Genomic DNA, 20017 nt, shown 5'->3' on the forward strand with positions numbered 1-20017 from the left:
ATCAGGTGGCCAAAGTATGTCAAAGAGTGTCAAAAGTATGGCCAAAGAGTGTCAGCTTCAACATCAGTCCTTCCAATGAACACCCAGGACTGATCTCCTTTAGGATGGACTGGTTGGATCTCCTTGCAGTCCAAGGGACTCTCAAGAGTCTTCTCCAACACCACAGTTCAAAAGCATCATTATTCGGTGCTCAGTTTTCTTTATAGTCCAACTCTCACATCCATACATGACTACTAGAAAAACCACAGCCTTGACTAGATAGACCTTTGTTGACAATGTAATGTCTCTACTTTTTAATATGCTACTAGGTGGGTTGTAACTTTCCTTCCAAGGAATAAGCATCTTTTAATTTCATGGCTGCAATCACAATCTGCAGTGATTTTGGAACAACAACAAAAAAAAGTCAGCCACCGTTTCCACTGTTTCCCCATCTATTTGCCATGAGTGACAGGATCGGATGCCATGATCTTAGTTTTCTGAATGTTGAGCTTTAAGCCAACATTTTCACTCTCCTCTTTCATGTTCATCAAGAGGCTCTTTAGTTCTTCTTCACTTTCTGCCATAAGGGTGGTGACATCATCATATCTGAGGTTACTGATATTTCTCCAGGCAATCTTGATTCCAGCTTGTGCTTCTTCCAGCCCAGCGTTTCTCATGATATACTCTGCATGTAAGTTAAATAAGCAGGGTGACAATATACAGCCTTGAAGTACCCTTTTCCCTATTTGGAACCAGTCTGTTGTTCCATGTCCAGTTCTAGCTGTTGCTTCCTGACCTGCATACAGGTTTCTCAAGAGGCAGGTCAGGTGGTCTGGTATGCCCATTTCTTTAAGACTTTTCCACAGTTTGTTGTGGTCCACATAGTCAAAGGCTTTGGCATAGTCAATAAAGCAGAAATAGAAGTTTTTCTGGAACTCCCTTGCTTTTTCGATGATCCAGCGGATGTTGGCAATTTGATCTCTGGTTCCTCTGCCTTTTCTAAAACCAACTTGAACATATGGAAGTTCACTGTTCACATATTGCTGAAGCCTGGCTTCGAGAATTTTGAGCATTACTTTACTAGCATGTGAGATGAGTGTGATTGTGCAGTAGTTTGAGCATTCTTTGGCATTGGGGTTGGAATGAAAACTGACCTTTTCCAGTCCTGTGCCCACTCCTGAGGTTTCCAAATTTGCCACACATATTGAATGCGGCACTTTCACAGCATCATCTTTCAGGATGTGAAATAGCTCAACTGGAATTCCATCACCTCCACTAGCTTTGTTCATAGTGATATTTTCTAAGTCCCACTTGACTTCATGTTCCAGGATGTCTGGCTCTAGGTGAGTGATCACATCATCGTGATTATCTGGGTCATGAAGATCTTTTTTGTACAGTTCTTCTGTGTATTCTTGCCACCTCTTCTTGATATATTCTGCTTCTGTTAGGTCCCTACAATTTCTGTCCTTTATTGTGCCCATCTTTCATGAAATGTTCCCTTGGTATCTCTAATTTTCTTGAAGAGATCTCTAGTCTTTCCCATGCTATTGTCCTCCTCTATTTCTTTGCAATGATTGCTGAGGAAGGCTTTCTTAACTCTCCTTGCTATTCTTTAGAACTCTGCATTCAGATGGGTATATCTTTCCTTTTCTCCATTGCTTTTCACGTCTCTTCATTTCACGACTATTTGTAAGCCCTCCTCAGACAGCCATTTTGCTTTTTGGCATTTCTTTTTCTTGGGGATGGTCTTGCTCCTGTCTCCTGTACAATGTCATGATCCTCCTTCCATAGTTCATCAGATACTCTATCAGATCTAGTCCCTTAAATCTATTTCTCACTTCCACTGTATAAGGGTTTTGATTTAGGTCATACCTGAATGGTCTAGTGATTTTCCCCACTTTCTTCAATTTAAGTCTGAGTTTGGCAATAAGGAATTCACGATCTGAGCCACAGCCAGCTCCTGGTCTTGTTTTTGCTAACTGTATAGAGCTTCTCCATCTTTGGCTGCAAAGAATATAATCAATCTGATTTTGGTGTTGACCATCTGGTGATGTCCATGTGTAGAGTCTTCTCTTGTGCTGTTGGAAGAGGATGTTTGCTGTGACCAGTGTGTTCTCTTGGCAAAACTCTATGAGCCTTCTCCCTGCTTCATTCTGTACTCCAAGGCCAAATTTGCCTGTTACTCCAGGTGTTTCTTGACTTCCTACTTTTACATTCCAGTCCCCTATAATGTAAAGGACGTCTTTTCTGGGTGTTAGTTCTAAAAGGTCTTATGTGGAGAAGGGAACTAAGATGGTGGAGGAATAGGACGGGGAGACCACTTTGTCCCCTACAAATTCATCGAAAGAACATTTGAAAGCTGAGCAAACTCCACAAAACAACTTCTGATCGCTAACAGAGGACATCAGACACCCAGAAAAGCAGCCCACTGTCTTCAAAAGGAGGTAGGACAAAATATAAAAGATAAAAAGAGAGACAATAGAGTTAGGGATGGAGATCGGTCCCGGGAAGGGAGTCTTAATAAAAGAAGTTTCCAGACACCAGGAAACCCTCTCACTGGCGGGTCTGGGGGAAGTTTTCGAATCTCGGAGGGCAACCTAACTGGGAGGAAAAATAAATAAAACCCACAGATTACATGCCTAAAAGCAACTCCCAGCAGAAAAGTACCCCAGACACTCGCATCCACCACCAGCAAGTGGGGGCAGAACGGAGAGGAGTGGGCAGCATTGCTTAGACTGGGCCTGAATGCCCTGAGGGCAATCGGAGGGAACTAACGTGAGATAGCAACTTAAATTGGGGGATAGCAAGAGAAAGAGAATTAAGTTGGGAAAAGCCCTAAACTTAGGCACTACCCGCCTGTCCCAGAACGAAGGACTGAGCAAATACCAGAGAAGAGCTAGCCGGCGGTGCACCGGCCCATGCCCACTGGAGGCAGGAGGCAGGGGGGAGGGGAAAGGGGCAAACTCGGCCCCAGAGACAGCATCCCCTACCAAACTGCAAACAGGCTTCCAGCTTCTAACCAAAGACTTCCTTGAGATTCTGGGTGGTTGACATCTGCTAGAAGGGTCACAGCCAGAAATCAGCTTCCCAGAACTGACACAAGGTGCACCCAACCGGTGCGCGTGGAAACTGAGGCTGGGACCGCGGAGGGGATAAGGCGCCCCGCACCCGGGGGGAGTGCGCTCATCAAGCTCCTGGCTGCCTGAGCTGCTCCAACCAGGGAAGGCACAAAATGCAGTCTCAACTGAGTCCAAGCTTTTATGGAATACCTGAAAACCTGAGTCTGAGCGGCTTAGGCCTGGGAAGTCCACACCACACAGGGCCCGCTCCCTGGAGAGCAGCCTGGAGCCTGAGCAGTGTAGACGGGGAAAGCACACACACCCGCCCTGAGCGAGGGCAAACCAAGTGTGGCTGGAACACTGCGAGTGCTCCCCACACACTGCAGGGACATTTGTCTGCAGCGCCCCTCCTCCCCACAGCACGACTGAACAAGTGAACCTAAACAAGAGACCACCTCTGCCCGCCCGTGTCACGGCAGAAATTAGACACTGAAGAGACCTGCAAACAGAAGCCAAAGAAACAAAGGGAACCGCTTCAGAAGTGACAGGTGCAACAGATGAAAATCCCTGTAGTTAACACCGACTACACTGGAAGGGGCCTATAGATAGCGAGAAGTGTAAGCTCGAACAAGGAGCTATCTGAAACTGAACCGAACCCACACTGCCCGCAAGAGCTCCAGAGAAATTCCTAGATATATTTTTACTACTATTTTTTTATTTTTTTTAATTAAAAAATTTTTTTTTCTTTCTTTTTTTACTTTTTCTCTTTCTTTTTTAAAAAAGTCCTCTATTACTCCTTAATTTTCATTTTTATAACCCACTGTAACCTGGAAAAAAAAAAAGACCCTATTTTTAAAGCAAACTCCATATATATTTCTTAAATTTTTTTGTGTTTTTGTGGTATTTTTACTATTGTATTTTTAAGAGTCTAACCTCTACTCTAGATTTTTAATCTTTGTTTTTCAGTATTTGATATCAATTTTGCACATTTAAGAATCCAACCTTCAATACCCATTTTTACTCAGGATTGTGATTACTGGTTTGATCACTCTCTCCCCCTTTTGATTCTCCTTTTTCTCCCCCAGATCACCTCTATGTCCTCCCTCTCCCTTCTCTTCTCAATCCAATTCTGTGAATCTCTGTGGGTATTCTGGGCTGTGGAGAACACTTAGGGAACAGAGTACAACCTCAATCTGTCTCTCCTCTCTTGAATCCCCCTTTTTCTCCTCCTGCTCACTTCTATCTCCTTCCTCCCTCTCCTCTTCTTCATGTAACTCTGTAAACCTCTCTGGGTGTCCCTCACTGTGGAGAATCCTTTCACCATTAACCTAGAAGTTTTATTATCAGTGCTGTATGGATGGAGAAGTCTTGAGGTTACTGAAAGAATAATACTGAAATCCAGAGGCAAGAGGCTTAAGCCCAAAACCTGAGAACACAAGAGAACTCCTGACTACACGGAACATTAAGTAATAAGAGACCGTCCAAAAGCCTCCATACCTACACTGAAACTAACCACCACCCAAGAGCCAATAAGTTCCAGAGCAAGACATACCACGCAAATTCTCCAGCAATGCAGGAACATAGCCCTGAGTGTCAATATCCAGGCTGCCCAAAGTCACACCAAACCCATAGGCCCATTTCAAAACTCACTACTGGACACTCCATTGCACTCCAGAGAGAAGAAATCCAGCTCCACCCACCAGAACACTGACACAAGCTTCTCTAACCAGCAAACCTCGACAAGCCAAACACCCAGCCCCACCCACTGGGAGAAACCTCCACAATAAAAAGGAACCACAGACTACCAGAATACAAAAATGTCACCCCAAACCCAGAAATCTAAATAAGATGAAAAGGCAGAGAAATACCTAGCAGGTAAAGGAACATGAAAAATGCTCACCAAGCCTAACAAAAGAGGAGGAGATAAGGAATCTACCTGAAAAAGAATTTAGAATAATGATAATAAAAATGATCCAAAATCTTGAAAACAAAATGGAGTTACAGATAAATAACCTGGAGACAAGGATTGAGAAGATGCAAGAAATGTTTAACAAGGACCTAGAAGAAATAAAAAAGAACCAATTAAAAATGAATAATGCAATAAATGAGATCAAAAACACTCTGGAGGGAACCAACAGTAGAATAACAGAGGCAGAAGATAGGATAAGTGAGGTAGAAGATAAAGTGGTGGAAATAAATGAAGCAGAGAGGAAAAAAGAAAAAAGAATTAAACGAAATGAGGACAACCTCAGGGACCTCTGGGACAATGTGAAATGCCCAAACATTTGAATCATGAGTCCCAGAAGAAGAAGACAAAAAGAAAGTCCATGAGAAAATACTCGAGGAGATAATAGCTGAAAACTTCCCCAAAATGGTGAAGGAAATAGTGAGGCAAGTCCAAGAAACCCAGAGAGTCCCAATCAGGATAAACCCAAGGGGAAACACCCCAAGATGCATTAGTCAAATTAACAAAGATCAAACACAAAGAACAAATATTAAAAGCAGCAAGGGAGAAACAACAAATAACACACAAGGGGATTCCCATAAGGATAACAGCTGATCTTTCAATAGAAACTCTTCAGGCCAGAAGGGAGTGGCAGGACATACTTAAAGTTATGAAAGAGAATAACCTACAACCCAGATTACTGTACCTAGCAAGGATTTCATTCAGATATGAAAAAGAATTTAAAAGCTTTACAGACAAGCAAAAGCTGAGAGAATTCAGTACCACCAAACCAGCTCTTCAACAAATGCTAAAAGATCTTCTCTAGACAGGAAACACAGAAAGGTTGTATAAACATGAACCCAAAACAACAAAGTAAATGGCAACGGGACCACACCTATCAATAATTACCCTAAATGTAAATGGGTTGAATGCCCCAACCAAAAGACAAAGACTGGCTGAATGGATACAAAAGCAAGACCCCTATATATGCTGTCTACAAGAGACCCACCTCAAAGCAAGGGACACATACAAACTGAAAGTGAAGGGCTGGAAAAAAATATTCCATGCAAACGGAGACCAAAAGTAAGCAGAAGTCGCAATACTTATATCAGATAAAACAGACTTCAAAATAAAGGCTGTGAAAAGAGACAAAGAAGGGCACTACATAATGATCAAAGGATCAATCCAAGAAGAAGATATAACAATTATAAATATATATGCACCCAACATAGGAGCACCACAAATGTAAGGCAAATGCTAACAAGAATGAAGGGGGAAATTAACAATAACACAATAATAGTGGGAGACTTTAATACCCCACTCACACCTATGCACAGATCAACTAAACAGAAAATTAACGAGGAAACACAAACTTTAAATGACACAATGGTCCAGCTAGACCTAATTGATATCTATAGGACATTTCACCCCAAAACAATCAATTTCACCTTTTTTTCAAGTGCACATGGAACCTTCTCCAGAAGACATCACATCCTGGGCCATAAATCTAGCCTTGGTAAAGTCAAAAAGATTGAAATCTTTCCAGTCATCTTTTCTGACCACAATGCAATAAGATTAGATCTCAATTACAGGAAAAAAACTATTAAAAATCCCAACATATGGAGGCTAAATAACACGCTACTGAATAATGAACAAATCATAGAAGAAATAAAAAAAGAAATAAAAATATGCATAGAAAAGAATGAAAATGAAAACACAACAACCCAAAACCTATGGGACACTGTAAAAGCAGTGCTAAGGGGAAGGTTCATAGCATTACAGGCTTACCTCAAGAAACAAGAAAAAAGTCAAATAAATAACCTAACTCTACACCTAAAGCAACTAGACAAGGAAGAAATGAAGAACCCCAGGGTTAGTAGAAGGAAAGAAATCTTAAAAATTAGGGCAGAAGTAAATGCAAAAGAAACAAAAGAGACCATAGCAAAAATCAACAAAGCTAAAAGTTGGTTTTTTGAAAAGGTAAATAAAATTGACAATCCATTAGCCAGACTCATCAAGAAACAAAGGGAGAAGAACCAAATCGACAAAATTAGAAATGAAAATGGAGAGATCACAACAGACAACTCTGAAATACAAAGGATCATAAGAGACTACTACCAGCAGCTCTATGCCAATAAAATGGACAACTTGGAAGAAATGGACAATTTCTTAGAAAAGTATAACTTTCCAAAACTGAACCAGGAAGAAATAGAAGATCTTAACAGACCCATCACACGCACGGAAATTGAAACTGTAACCAGAAATCTTCCAGCAAACAAAAGCCCAGGACCAGATGGCTTCACGCTGAATTCTACCAAAATTTAGAGAAGAGCTAACACCTCTCTTACTCAAACTCTTCCAGAAAATTGCAGAAGGCAAACTTCCAAACTCATTCTATGAGGCCACCATCACCCTAATACCAAAACCAAAGATGCCACAAAAAAAAAGAAAACTACAGGCCAATATCACTGATGAACATAGATGCAAAAATCCTTCACAAAATTCTAGCAAACAGAATCCAACAACATATTTAAAAGATCATGCATCATGACCAAGTGGGCTTTATCCCAGGAATGCAAGGATTCTTTAATATCCACAAATCAATCAATGCAATACACCACATTAACAAATTGAAAGATAAAAACCATATGATTATCTCAATAGATGCTGAAAAAGCCTTTGACAAAATTCAACATCCATTTATGATAAAAACTCTCCAGAAAGCAGGCATAGAAGGAACATACCTCAACATGATAAAAGCTATATATGACAAACCCACAGCAAACATTATTCTCAACGGTGAAAAATTGAAAGCATTTCCCTTAAAGTCAGGAACAAGACAAGTGTGCCCACTCTCACCACTACTATTCAACATAGTTTTGGAAGTTTTGCCACAGCAATCAGAGCAGAAAAAGAAATAAAAGGAATCCAGATAGGAAAAGAAGAAGTAAAACTCTCACTGTTTGCAGACGACATGATCCTCTACATAGAAAACCCTAAAGACTCTACCAGAAAATTACTAGAGCTAATCAATGAATACAGTAATGTTGCAGAATATAAAATTAACACACAGAAATCCCTTGCATTCCTATATACTAACAATGAGAAAACAGAAAGAGAAATTAAGGAGACAATACCATTCACCATTGCAACAAAAAGAATAAAATACTTAGGAGTATATCTACCTAAAGAAATGAAAGACCTATATATAGAAAACTATGAAACGCTGATGAAAGAAATCAAAGAGGACACAAACAGATGGAGAAATATACCGTGTTCATGGATTGGAAGAATCAATATTGTCAAAATGGCTATACTACCCAAAGCAATCTATAGATTCAATGCAATCCCTATCAAGCTACCAACGGTATTTTTCACAGAACTAGAACAAATAATTTCACAATTTGTATGGAAATACAAAAAACCTCGAATAGCCAAAGTAATCTTAAGAAAGAAGAATGGAACTGGAGGAATCAACCTGCCTGACTTCAGACTCTACTACAAAGCCACAGTCATCAAGACAGTATGGTACTGGCACAAAGACAGAAATATAGATCAATGGAACAGAATTGAAAGCCCAGAGATAAATCCACGAACCTATGGACACCTTATCTTTGACAAAGGAGGCAAGGATATACAATGGAAAAAAGACAACCTCTTTAACAAGTGGTGCTGGGAAAACTGATCAACCACTTGTAAAAGAATGAAACTAGAACACTTTCTAACACCATACACAAAAATAAACTCAAAATGGATTAAAGATCTAAATGTAAGACCAGAAACTATAAAACTCCTAGAGGAGAACATAGGCAAAACACTCTCTGATATAAATCACAGCAGGATCCTCTATGACCCACCTCCAAGAATGTTGGAAATAAAAGCAAAAATAAACATGTGGGTCCTAATTAAACTTAAAAGCTTTTGCACAACAAAGGAAACTATAAGCAAGGTGAAAAGATAGCCCTCAGAATGGGAGAAAATAATAGCAAACAAAGCAACAGACAAAGGATTAATCTCAAAAATATACAAGCAACTCCTGAAGCTCAATTCCAGAAAAATAAATGACCCAATCAAAAAATGGGCCAAAGAACTAAACAGACATTTCTCCAAAGAAGACATACAGATTGCTAACAAACACATGAAAAGATGCTCAACATCACTCATTATCAGAGAAATGCAAATCAAAACCACAATGAGGTACCATTACACACCAGTCAGGATGGCTGCTATCCAAAAGTCTACAAGCAATAAATGCTGGAGAGGGTGTGGAGAAAAGGGAACCCTCTTACACTGTTGGTGGGAATGCAAACTCATACAGCCACTATGGAGAACAGTGTGGAGATATCTTAAAAAACTGGGAATAGAACTGCCATATGACTTAGCAATACCACTCCTGGACATACACACTGAGGAAACCAGATCTGAAAGAGACACGTGCACCCCAATGTTCATTGCAGCACTGTTTATAATAGCCAGGACATGGAAGCAACCTAGATGCCCATCAGCAGATGAATGGATAAGGAAGCTGTGGTACATATACACTATGGAATATTACTCAGCCATTAAAAAAGAATTCATTTGAATCAGTTCTAATGAGATGGATGAAACTGGAGCCCATTATACAGAGTGATGTAAGCCAGAAAGATAAAGACCAACACAGTATACTAATGCATATATATGGAATTTAAAAAGATGGTAATGATAACCCAATATGCAAAACAGAAAAAGAGACACAGATGTACAGAACAGACTTTTAGACTCTGTGGGAGAAGGCGAGGCTGGGATGTTCTGAGAGAATAACATTGAAACAAGTATACTATCAGGGGTGAAACAGACCACCAACCCAGGTTGGATGCATGAGATGAGTGCTCAGGGCTGGTGCACTGGGAAGACCCAGAGGGATGGGATGGGGAGGGAGGGGGGAGGGGGCATCGGGATGGGGAACACATGTAAATCCATGGCTGATTCATGTCAATGTATGGCAAAAACCACTACAATATTGTAAAGTAATTAGCCTCCAACTAATAAAAATAAATGAAAAAAAAGATAAAGGTCTTTATGGCCTTCATAAAAACGTTCAACTTCAGCTTCTTCAGCTTTACTGGTTAAGGCATAGACTTGAATTACCATGATATTGAATGGTTTTCCTTGGAATCAAACAGAGATCATTTTGTTGTTTTGGAGATATATCCAAGTACTGCATTTCAGACTCTTTTGTTGACCATAATGGTGACTCCATTTCTTTTAAGGGGTTCCTGCCCACAATAGTAGATATAATGGTCATCTGAGTTAAATTTACCCATTCCAGTCCATTTTAGTTTACTGATTCCTAGAATATCAACATTCACTCTTTCCATCTCCTGTTTGACCACTTTCAATTTGCCTTGATTCATGGACCCAACATTCCAGGTTCCTATGCAATATTGCTCTTTACAGCATTGGACCTTGCTTCTATTATGTCACATCCACAACTGGGTGTTGTTTTTGCTTTGGCTCCATCCCTTCATTCTTTCTGGAGTTGTTTCTCCACTGATCTCCCGTAGCATATGACATCTACCGACCTGGGGAGTTCATCTTTCAGTGTCCTATCTTTTTGCCTTTGCATACTGTTCATGGGATTCTCAAAGCAAGAATACTGAAGTGGTTTACTGTTCCCTTCTCCAGTGGACCACATTCTGTCAGACCTCTCCACCATGACCCTACTGTCTGGGTAGGCCCCACGCCACATGGCTTAGTTTCACTGAGTTAGTACTGGAATGGATTGCCATTTCCTTTCCCAACAGATCTTCCTGACTCAGTATTCAAACCCATGTCTCCTGCATTGCAGACAAAATCTTTATCTGTGAGCCATGTGGGTTAGTTACATAGTGTAAGAATTAGAATGGAGTTTGCTTTGCTATGTTTTGATTTTTTTTCACGAAGAATATGTTTACTACCTTTGGCAGAGAGGACACCTAGAAGGATCTGGTTGAGGAGAGATGGAAGATAAGCAAATATGAAATAGGTGAGATAACTTTTAATTACTTGAGATGAAATGAGAACTTGAGAAATATTTAGAGCAAAGTGTCAATTGAGAAAGATCAGTAAGTTGTATTAGTCTTTTACCAGTTCTTACATAAATATGAACTCACTTTTGAAGGGCTATAATTCTTTTATTTGCATAAGTATTGCTATTAAAAATTATTTCCTTCTGTAGATATTTCTATTCAAAGGGTTTCAATTAATTCAAAATGCATTAAATCATTTTTCTGTCAAGAAAGACCAAGCCAGACATGAACATTACATAGAAAGAATGAGTTAAAGATATAGACAAAAGGAAATGAGAGAGAAAGAAAGAAAAGCAGTTTATCAGTTTATTAATGTTGTCAATAGTCTAGGATCTTTTCATGTTTATTTGTGAAATGCATTTTCGGATATTTTGCCCATTTACCATTTTTAAATATGTTGTTTTCTTATTGAGTATAGATAATTTTTTATATATCTAGAAGTAAGACCATTTGGACATTTAAATTGAAACTATCATACCAAATCTTTGCCTTGTATTTTCATCATCTTTAAAATTTTTTTTAATTTAAAAATAATTAGATTGAGATAAAACTGATTTACAGCATCATGTTAGTTAAGGTATGCACCATAGTGATTCAGTTGTACATTCATATTTTTCAGATTTTTTTTCCCATATAAGGTATTGCAAAATATTGAGTATAGTTCCTAGTGTGGCTGTGTGGTGCTCAGACCTGTTTTGACTCTTTGCAACCCCATGGACTGTAGACCATCAAGCTCCTCTACCCATGGAATTTTCCAAGCAAGTTTACTGGAGTGGGTTTTCATTTCCTCCTCCAGAGGATCTTCCTCACCCAGGACTCAAACCTGGGTTTGGAAGGTTTGAGTGTCTCCTGTGTCTCCTGCATTACAGGCACATTCTTACCACGGCTGCTGCTGCTGCTGCTAGGTCGCTTCAATCGCGTCGGACTCTGCGCGACCCCATAGACGGCAGCCCACCAGGCTCCGCCTTCCCTGGGATTCTCCACGCAAGAACACTGGAGTGGGTTGCCATTTCCTTCTCCAATGCATGAAAGTGAAAAGTGAAAGTGAAGTCGCTCAGTCGTGTCCAACTCTTCGCGACCCCATGGACTGCAGCCTACCAGGCTCTTCCGTCCATGGGATTTTCCAGGCAAGAGTACTGGAGTGGGGTGCCATTGCCTTCTCCTCTTACCACTGAGCCATCAGAATTCCCTTTACTATACCATAGATCCTTGTTGGTTATCTGTTTTATATATCTGTGTGCATACTGAGTCGCTTCAGTCATGTCCAACTCTCTGCAACCCTATGGACAGTAGCCTGCCAGGCTCTTTCATCCATGGGATTCTTCAGGCAAGAATACTGGAGTGGGTTGCTGTGCCCTCCTTTAGCGGATTCCCTGACCCAGGGATCGAACCCACGTTTCTTACATATCCTGCATGTTTACTACTATCTTCATCTGGAAAGCTATATATAGTAGAATGTATATGTTAATCCCATCCTCCTAATTTATCCCTATCCCCACCTTCCCCTTTGGTCACGATAAATTTGTTTTCTATGTCCTTGGGTCTATTTCTATTTTTTTTTTTTTTCTTTCTTTCCTCTCCCCTCCCCCCGCCCCCCAAGAAACATTTAATTCAGAGAAATCATGGTATGTTTCTCACTGGATTATTTCTGTTTTATAAAATAGAACCATTTGCATTTTTTAAAGATTCCACATATAAGTGATGTCATATGATATTTGTCTTTCTTTGTCTGGCTTACTTCACTTAGTTCATCCATGGACCTAATCTTTAGGTCCATCCATGTTGTTGTAAATGACATTATTTACTTCTTCTATATGACTGAGTAGTATTGCATTGTACACATGTATCACAAATTCTTTATCCATTCCACTATCAATGAACTTTTAGGTTGCTTCCACTTCTTGGCTATGGAAGACACTAGCTACAATTAACACTGGGATGCATGTATCTTTTGAATTGTAGTTTTTCCTGGCTGAATGCCCAGATGTGAGATCCCTGGATCATATAATAACTCTGTTTTTAGTTTTTTAAGGAAACTTCATGATGTTTTCACTACTTCAATCCTTTTACTTTTCCATACAAATTTTACAATCCGCTTGTCTGTACAAGCTTTACTGATTGTATTTTGGATTTATGTTCAATCTGCAGATCAACTGAGAGAGAATTAATGTCTGTGATCTTTCAATTCATGAACATTTTAATTTTTTCTAAAAGTGTTTTGAGCATGTCAATCCTGTACAAATTTTGTTAAATTCATTCCCAAGTGGTATTTCATTTTTTGAAGTTATTGTGAATGATACTGTTTTCTGTTGATAAAATAATATTTATTCAAAAAATAAAATTTGATTTTATATTAGAAAAACCAATAAATATATTCAGCATAATCACAATTATAAAAATAATATTAATAATTTTAATTACTAAGGATAAAGTATTTGATAAAATATACTAATTATATATTTTCAAAAATCTGCCATCATAATAGAAATAGAAGGTAGATTTTTAACTTTTTATAAAAATTATACTGTAATTTTCATTAATGGTTAATAATAATCTGCTTAAGATCAACTACATGACAAAGCCTTCTGTACATCTTCCAGACAACAAAGCTGAATAATGCAAAAAGGGGAAGTCAAAGACATAAATTAGAAGGAAAGATACAAAAAATGTTATATGCAGTTAATGCTTGTCAACATGGAAAATCCCGGAGGACCTAATTAATAAGTATAGCAAGGTTGTTTCATTTTTTTAAAATGATATGTAAAACTCAAGTCGATGTCTATATATAAGTATTAAAATAATTACTTTAAAATAGCATTTCAAAGTACCTGGGCTTAAATATAACAGAAGATTTTCATAAATTTTATGGAGAAAACTGTAAGATGTTATTGAAAATATTAAAGATATTAAACAAAACAGATATACCACTTAATAGGATATAAGCATATATAGCATAGAATATATTTATCATTAAATATTATGTATCAATACTGCCAATAATATGCTCTTTAGTTCCAAAGCCCTTGGTGTATTTTAGTAATTTAAGGGAAGAAACACATGATCTATTTAAATCAATCTGTCTTCCAAAAGTGACTTAAGAATTTTAAATGCTTTTCTTTTTACATATTTTCATAAAAATCATGTAACTTAGTTATATAATAGGCAGTTACTGTGGCTCCTGTAGGCTTATTTTGTCTGCTTTGCAATAGTTTTATATATCGCTAACTATCTTAAAGCATCACCTTGTTTTCTTAAAGCTTCATGTTTTTTGATTACCTATTAACCACGAATTGGTAATCAAAAATTTCAAAGTCATCTTAATTTACAAGAAAAAAGGAAGGAACTTTGACCTTCCCCTAGCTGTCTAAAAGAATGTAGCATGCGTGCCCAGTCGCGTCCAATTCTGTGCAACCCCACGGACTGTAGTCCACCATGCAACTCTGTCCATGGAATTTTCCAGGCAAGAATACTGGGGTGGGTTGTCATTTCCTACTCCAGGGCGTCTTTGTGACCCAGGGATTGCATTGCCAGGCAGGTTCTTTACCACCGCACTACTGAAGACTGTAAACATAGGGTCTGTTCAAGGAAAAGAGTTATCAGCATAGGTATCTGCAAAGATTATGGGCTAGGTTTCCTGAAGGGGATACTTGGCTTGGTGGAGCCTAAAGATCAGAGTCCCATTGTCTCTGTATGGCCCAGCTGTATTTGTTTACCAAACACTTGCTTTTCCGTCTTCATATAAATTGCCTTTCTCCCTTTTGAAGTTCCAAACCACTACCTCTGGCATCTTCTTTTGCCTTTGTTTATACATCGTGTTTAAGGGAAAGGCTTCAGCCATTTTAGTGAGTTAATTTTTCTGGGTCTCTCCCATGTACACATTATTAAACTTTGTTTTGATTTTCACCTCTTAATCTGTGTCATGTCAGGTTAATTCTTTGACCAATCAGAAGAACCGAGCAGAGTAGAGGATAATTTTTCCCTCCCTGACCCATGCAAAAAAACCAATAAAATTAAATATTTTATCTAAGATAAGCATGCTACTAAATTTCTACTTGTTAGAAATTAGGTTAATGAAACTTCTATACACTATATTTTTAGCCAGAATTTCAGATCATCATAGTCAATTATGCTTCATTCTTTAGCAGAAATTATAAGGGACTTCTTTCAACATCCTTGTTGTTTTTACTCTACTTGACTGGCTACAAGCCATGACAAAATGTTAGTTAATAAACACATGTATCTTTTGCTTTTGTTGTTGTTATTTGTTATGCCTTGACTTTTTGTTGACTCAACATTTTCCTAAAGTTGCTGTTGATAAACATGAAAAATAATTCAGAAGGGAAGGAAATTCTACTAAAATGATTCATATCACCTCTGTAAGATTTCCACAATTATCTCATACAGAGTTACTACTCCACTTTACTCACATAATACTCCATGCCTACCCCTAGTACAGCACTTGAAGTTTGTACTATAGATTTTAATTATTTTGGATGTAAATGAAGTAGAGCAAATAAACAAGTTTTTATCAAATAAATGCCAAAGCAGCTATGAAAGTTTATACTGCTACTACTACTGCTAAGTCACTTCAGTCGTGTCCAACTCTGTGCGACCCCATCCCTGGGATTCTCCAGGCAAGAACACTGGAGTGGGTTGCCATTTCCTTCTCCAATGCGTAAAAGTGAAAAGTGAAAGTGAAGTCGCTCAGTCGTGTCCGACTCTTCGAGACCCCATGGACTGCAGCCTACCAGGCTCCTCCGTCCATGGGATTTTCCAGGCAAGAGTACTGGAGTGGGGTGCCATTGCCTTCTCTGGAAAGTTTATACTAGAGGTCTGTAAAATAATTTATGTTATTTAGAGGTCACAGCTTTATTCTGTTTATGATAAGATTTTTGTTTTGATTTTTAATGCAGAATTTTAGTAGCTGTAGAAAACTGCTGAACTTTGGAAGGTCAAAAACATCTTTTCAGGTTGGTCTCTAGAAAATAAGTGAGAAAGGAATTGGAACAGGATTTTTAGACAATTATGAGCAGGTAGGCAGGTTTCTAGGGCTTCTCTGGTGGCTCAGACGATAAAGAATGTGTCTGTAATGTGGAAAACCCAGGTTTGATCCCTCGGTCAGGAAGATCCCCTGGAGTAGGAAGTAGCAACCCACTTCAGTATTCTTGCCTGATGAATTCCATGGACAGGGAAACCTGGCAGGCTACAGTCCATGGGGTCGCAAACAGGCAGACACGACTGAGCAGCTAACACTTTCACAGGCAGAGTTCTTCAGCAGCACATATCAATGTAGATTTCTTTCTGTTGAATAGTAGTTCTTGAAGATATTGATTCACACTATATTTAAAGACAGTGTGCACCTGCGTTATTCGTAATTTGTTGGTGTGTGTGTGTGTGCGTGCGCACGCATGCACACACATGCAGGCTCAGTCCTGTCTGACTCATTGCGACCCTGTGGACTGTAACTTGCCAGAGTCCTCTGTCCGTGGGATTAACCAGGCAAGAATACTGGAGTGGCTTGCCATTTCCTTCTCCAGGAGATCTTCCCAAACCAGGGATCAAACCCAAGTCTACGTTGGCTTGTGGTAACCACTGAGCCACCAGGGAAGCCAAGAATTAAGTTGACATGAGGCAAATTAATAGGAAAAAATCAAGCCAAAGTTTAATAACATGTGTACATGGGAGAGAGCCAGGAAAACTAACTTCCCCAAATGGCTGAAGTCCTCACCTTAAATACCAAGAAGAAGCTATAGTTAGTGGTTTGGGACTTTAAAGGGGAAGAAGGCAATTTACATAGAGCTGGAAAAGGAAGTATTTGGTAACCAAATGTTTACAGTCATGCAGAGGAGATGGGCACAGAAAGAAATTTTAATAAATAAACTTTCCTAGGTTCTTCCCCTTCTACCACACTTAGATAGTACTGTATATGAATCAGTTATTGCTGGTGATGGCTCCTTACCTGGAATAGAGTCCTCTATCTACATACTTTCTTTTATGCAGCCAGAGAGAAAATTGGAGTCTTTGGGGCCTTGATAATAATTAGCCTAAATTTATCCTCATACCAAAGAGACACAATTTGGGGTGGCAAGTTTTGCTCTCCTATACTTTATTTTGCCAGCTATCCAAAGGTTTAATATAAAATAGGGTAATTTTTCAAGAGGAGATTTGGAAAAGCAAAACTTCTGCCACAGCCACATAAATATAACACACTGAGATTACTTAATTTACTTACAAACATTTCCCTAGTAATTTCATAAATCATTCTGTAGTATCCCTGTGTAAAAAATGTACCTTGTTCTGTTGTATATTTTCAGTTACAAGTAAAATAGTAAAACATGCAAATAATAACATGCCCTTTGAAGTAAAAGTTTTATATTAGAAGATCCACAAGTATACTATTAAAAAAAAAGTTAAGAGTATTGTGTCTTTTAAAGCTAGAGATTAGAATTTTGTGTGTGTGTGTGTGTATATATATATGTACATATGTATAACTGTTCACACTCATCCAAATGCACATATAACTTACTATGTCTGTAGTTTCTTTTCCCTAGGGAAATTAAATATTGAAAAAATAATATATCAATATCTACATGAGAAGAATTATTGGCAAACTTTTGAATAAAAATGATGGAAAACCTTAAGTAACAAAAAAATATAGCACATTAATAGATAATGTTTTCTATTGCATAATCTGTTCCCTAATAAGGAAGCTGTGGTACATATACACCATGGAATATTACTCGGCCGTTAAAAAGAATTCATTTGAACCATCCTAATGAGATGGATGAAACTGGAGCCCCTTATACAGAGTGAAGTAAGCCAGAACGACAAAGAACATTACAGCATACTAACACATATATATGGAATTTAGAAAGATGGTAACGATAACCCTGTATGCAAAACAGAAAAAGAGACACAGAAATACAGAACAGACTTTTGAACTCTGTGGGAGAAGGTGAGGGTGGGATATTTCAAAAGAACAGCATGTATACTATCTATGGTGAAACAGATCACCAGCCCAGGTGGGATGCATGAGAGAAGTGCTCGGGCCTGGTGCACTGGGAAGACCCAGAGGAATCGGGTGGAGATGGAGGTGGGAGGGGGGATCGGGATGGGGAATACGTGTAAATCTATGGCTGATTCATATCAATGTATGACAAAACCCACTGAAATGTTGTGAAGTAATTAGCCTCCAACTAATAAAAAAAAAAAAAAAAAAACAACATTTGGTGAAATCTCTAAATTCTAAACAACAAGGTGTGACTCAGCATTCTCCTAGTTAAGGGCTCTGGAATTTGTTCAATTCAGCACCTTTCACTGGTTGAATTCCCAGAATTCACCATATAATTTCTTCAATGCCTTACCTCACTTCTGGGATACATCTATCTGCAAGAGGACATCAATGGACAGATGAGTTTATTTCTTTTGGTTCCTTTTCAAATTCCTAAGAACAAGTTAAAAATGTCAGTGACATCACTTCTGGTGGCATTAGAGGTATGTGAGAAGGTGATGTGCATTCTCTATTTCCCCAAGCAAATGGGTAGCTGCCATAGCATTTTGTTCCTGATGAATCAAGGCCGAGTATAAGGGGAAATTATTGAATATCAGCACAATAATTCCTGTATTCTGACTATAGGGTTCTAACACAGGTTTTCCATATATTTTAAATTCCAGGAACTTCCAAAGAGCATCAACGTCAGCTGTTACTGGGGCTTGCCTGGTAGCTCAGCTGGTAAAGAATCTGCCTACAAAGCAGGAGACCCCAGTTCCATTCCTAGGTTGGGAAGATCCCCTGGAGGAGGGCCTGGCAACCCACTCCAATATTCTTGCTGGAGAATCCCCTTGGAAAGAGGAGCCTGGAAGGCTACAGTCCATGGGATCACAAAGAGTCAGACACCACTGAGTGACTAAACACAGCGCAGCACAAGCCATTCCCAGGGTCACAAAGAGTCAGACATGAGTGAGTGACTGAACAATACAACAAAAAAGCTGTTACTGCAGAAAAGAGTCTCAAATTTAGGTCTGACATCTTATGCCATCTGAGACCAGACAAGCTGGATTCATATCAGTTTTAGAATCATTTCTGTTTTAATCAGATCAAATTGGTTATGTGATGCCTTGAAAGTCAGTCATTGGAATTCATTGGGAAACATCAATTATTTCTCTATTTCTGCAGATACAAATTAAAATAGTACTCCATTAGTAAGACGAACTGCAGGTTACTAATTAGCATAGCATCGCATTAGTGAGCTTTACTTGCTTTGTAATTTGGCAAAATTTAATCTTCTTTGGTGAATAGTCTATACCTTTGGCCCAGAATAGTCTGTTGTTTTATTTTTTTTTCTTTAATCTTCCTCCCACCTCAAAGTCTGTCCATTATGCCTCTTCCATTCCTTTTTTTTCTTTTCATCACAACAGAGGTAATTGACTCTACTGCTATGCTGGTATGAGAAGAAGGAGCAAAACTCTCTCGGCATCATATTTTACCCCTCCAGTTTCTAGTATTAAATGATTCTGTTCCCCTAATACAAATCCATTTGAGGGGCATGGAAATGGGTCCATTTGTAAAGGACAATTATATCCTTATTGCTAAGACCTGTTCTGTAATACACCTGAAACAGTTGTCCAATAGTAAGAGAGTAACTAAATCAGTTTATAACACTTTGGTCATGAATTAGTCTTCAAACAACTTCTAAAACATCTTTCTGTACATCATATCAACAGATACTGGAAATTCTCATTTAAGATTAGGATATTTTTTAGATTCATTATTCAGTAGCTCAGTTCAATTCAGTCACTCAGTCGTGTCCGACTCTTTGCGACCCCATGAATTGCAGCACGCCAGGCCTCCCTGTCCATCACAAACCCCTGGAGTCTACTCAAACTCATGCCCATCGAGTCGGTGATACCATCCAGCCATCTCATCCTCTGTCATCCCCTTGTCCTCCTGCCCCCAATCCATCCCAGTATCAGGGTCTTTTCAAATG

Source organism: Cervus elaphus, chromosome 30 (assembly GCF_910594005.1).
Source record: "Cervus elaphus chromosome 30, mCerEla1.1, whole genome shotgun sequence".
NCBI lineage: Eukaryota > Metazoa > Chordata > Mammalia > Artiodactyla > Cervidae > Cervus > Cervus elaphus.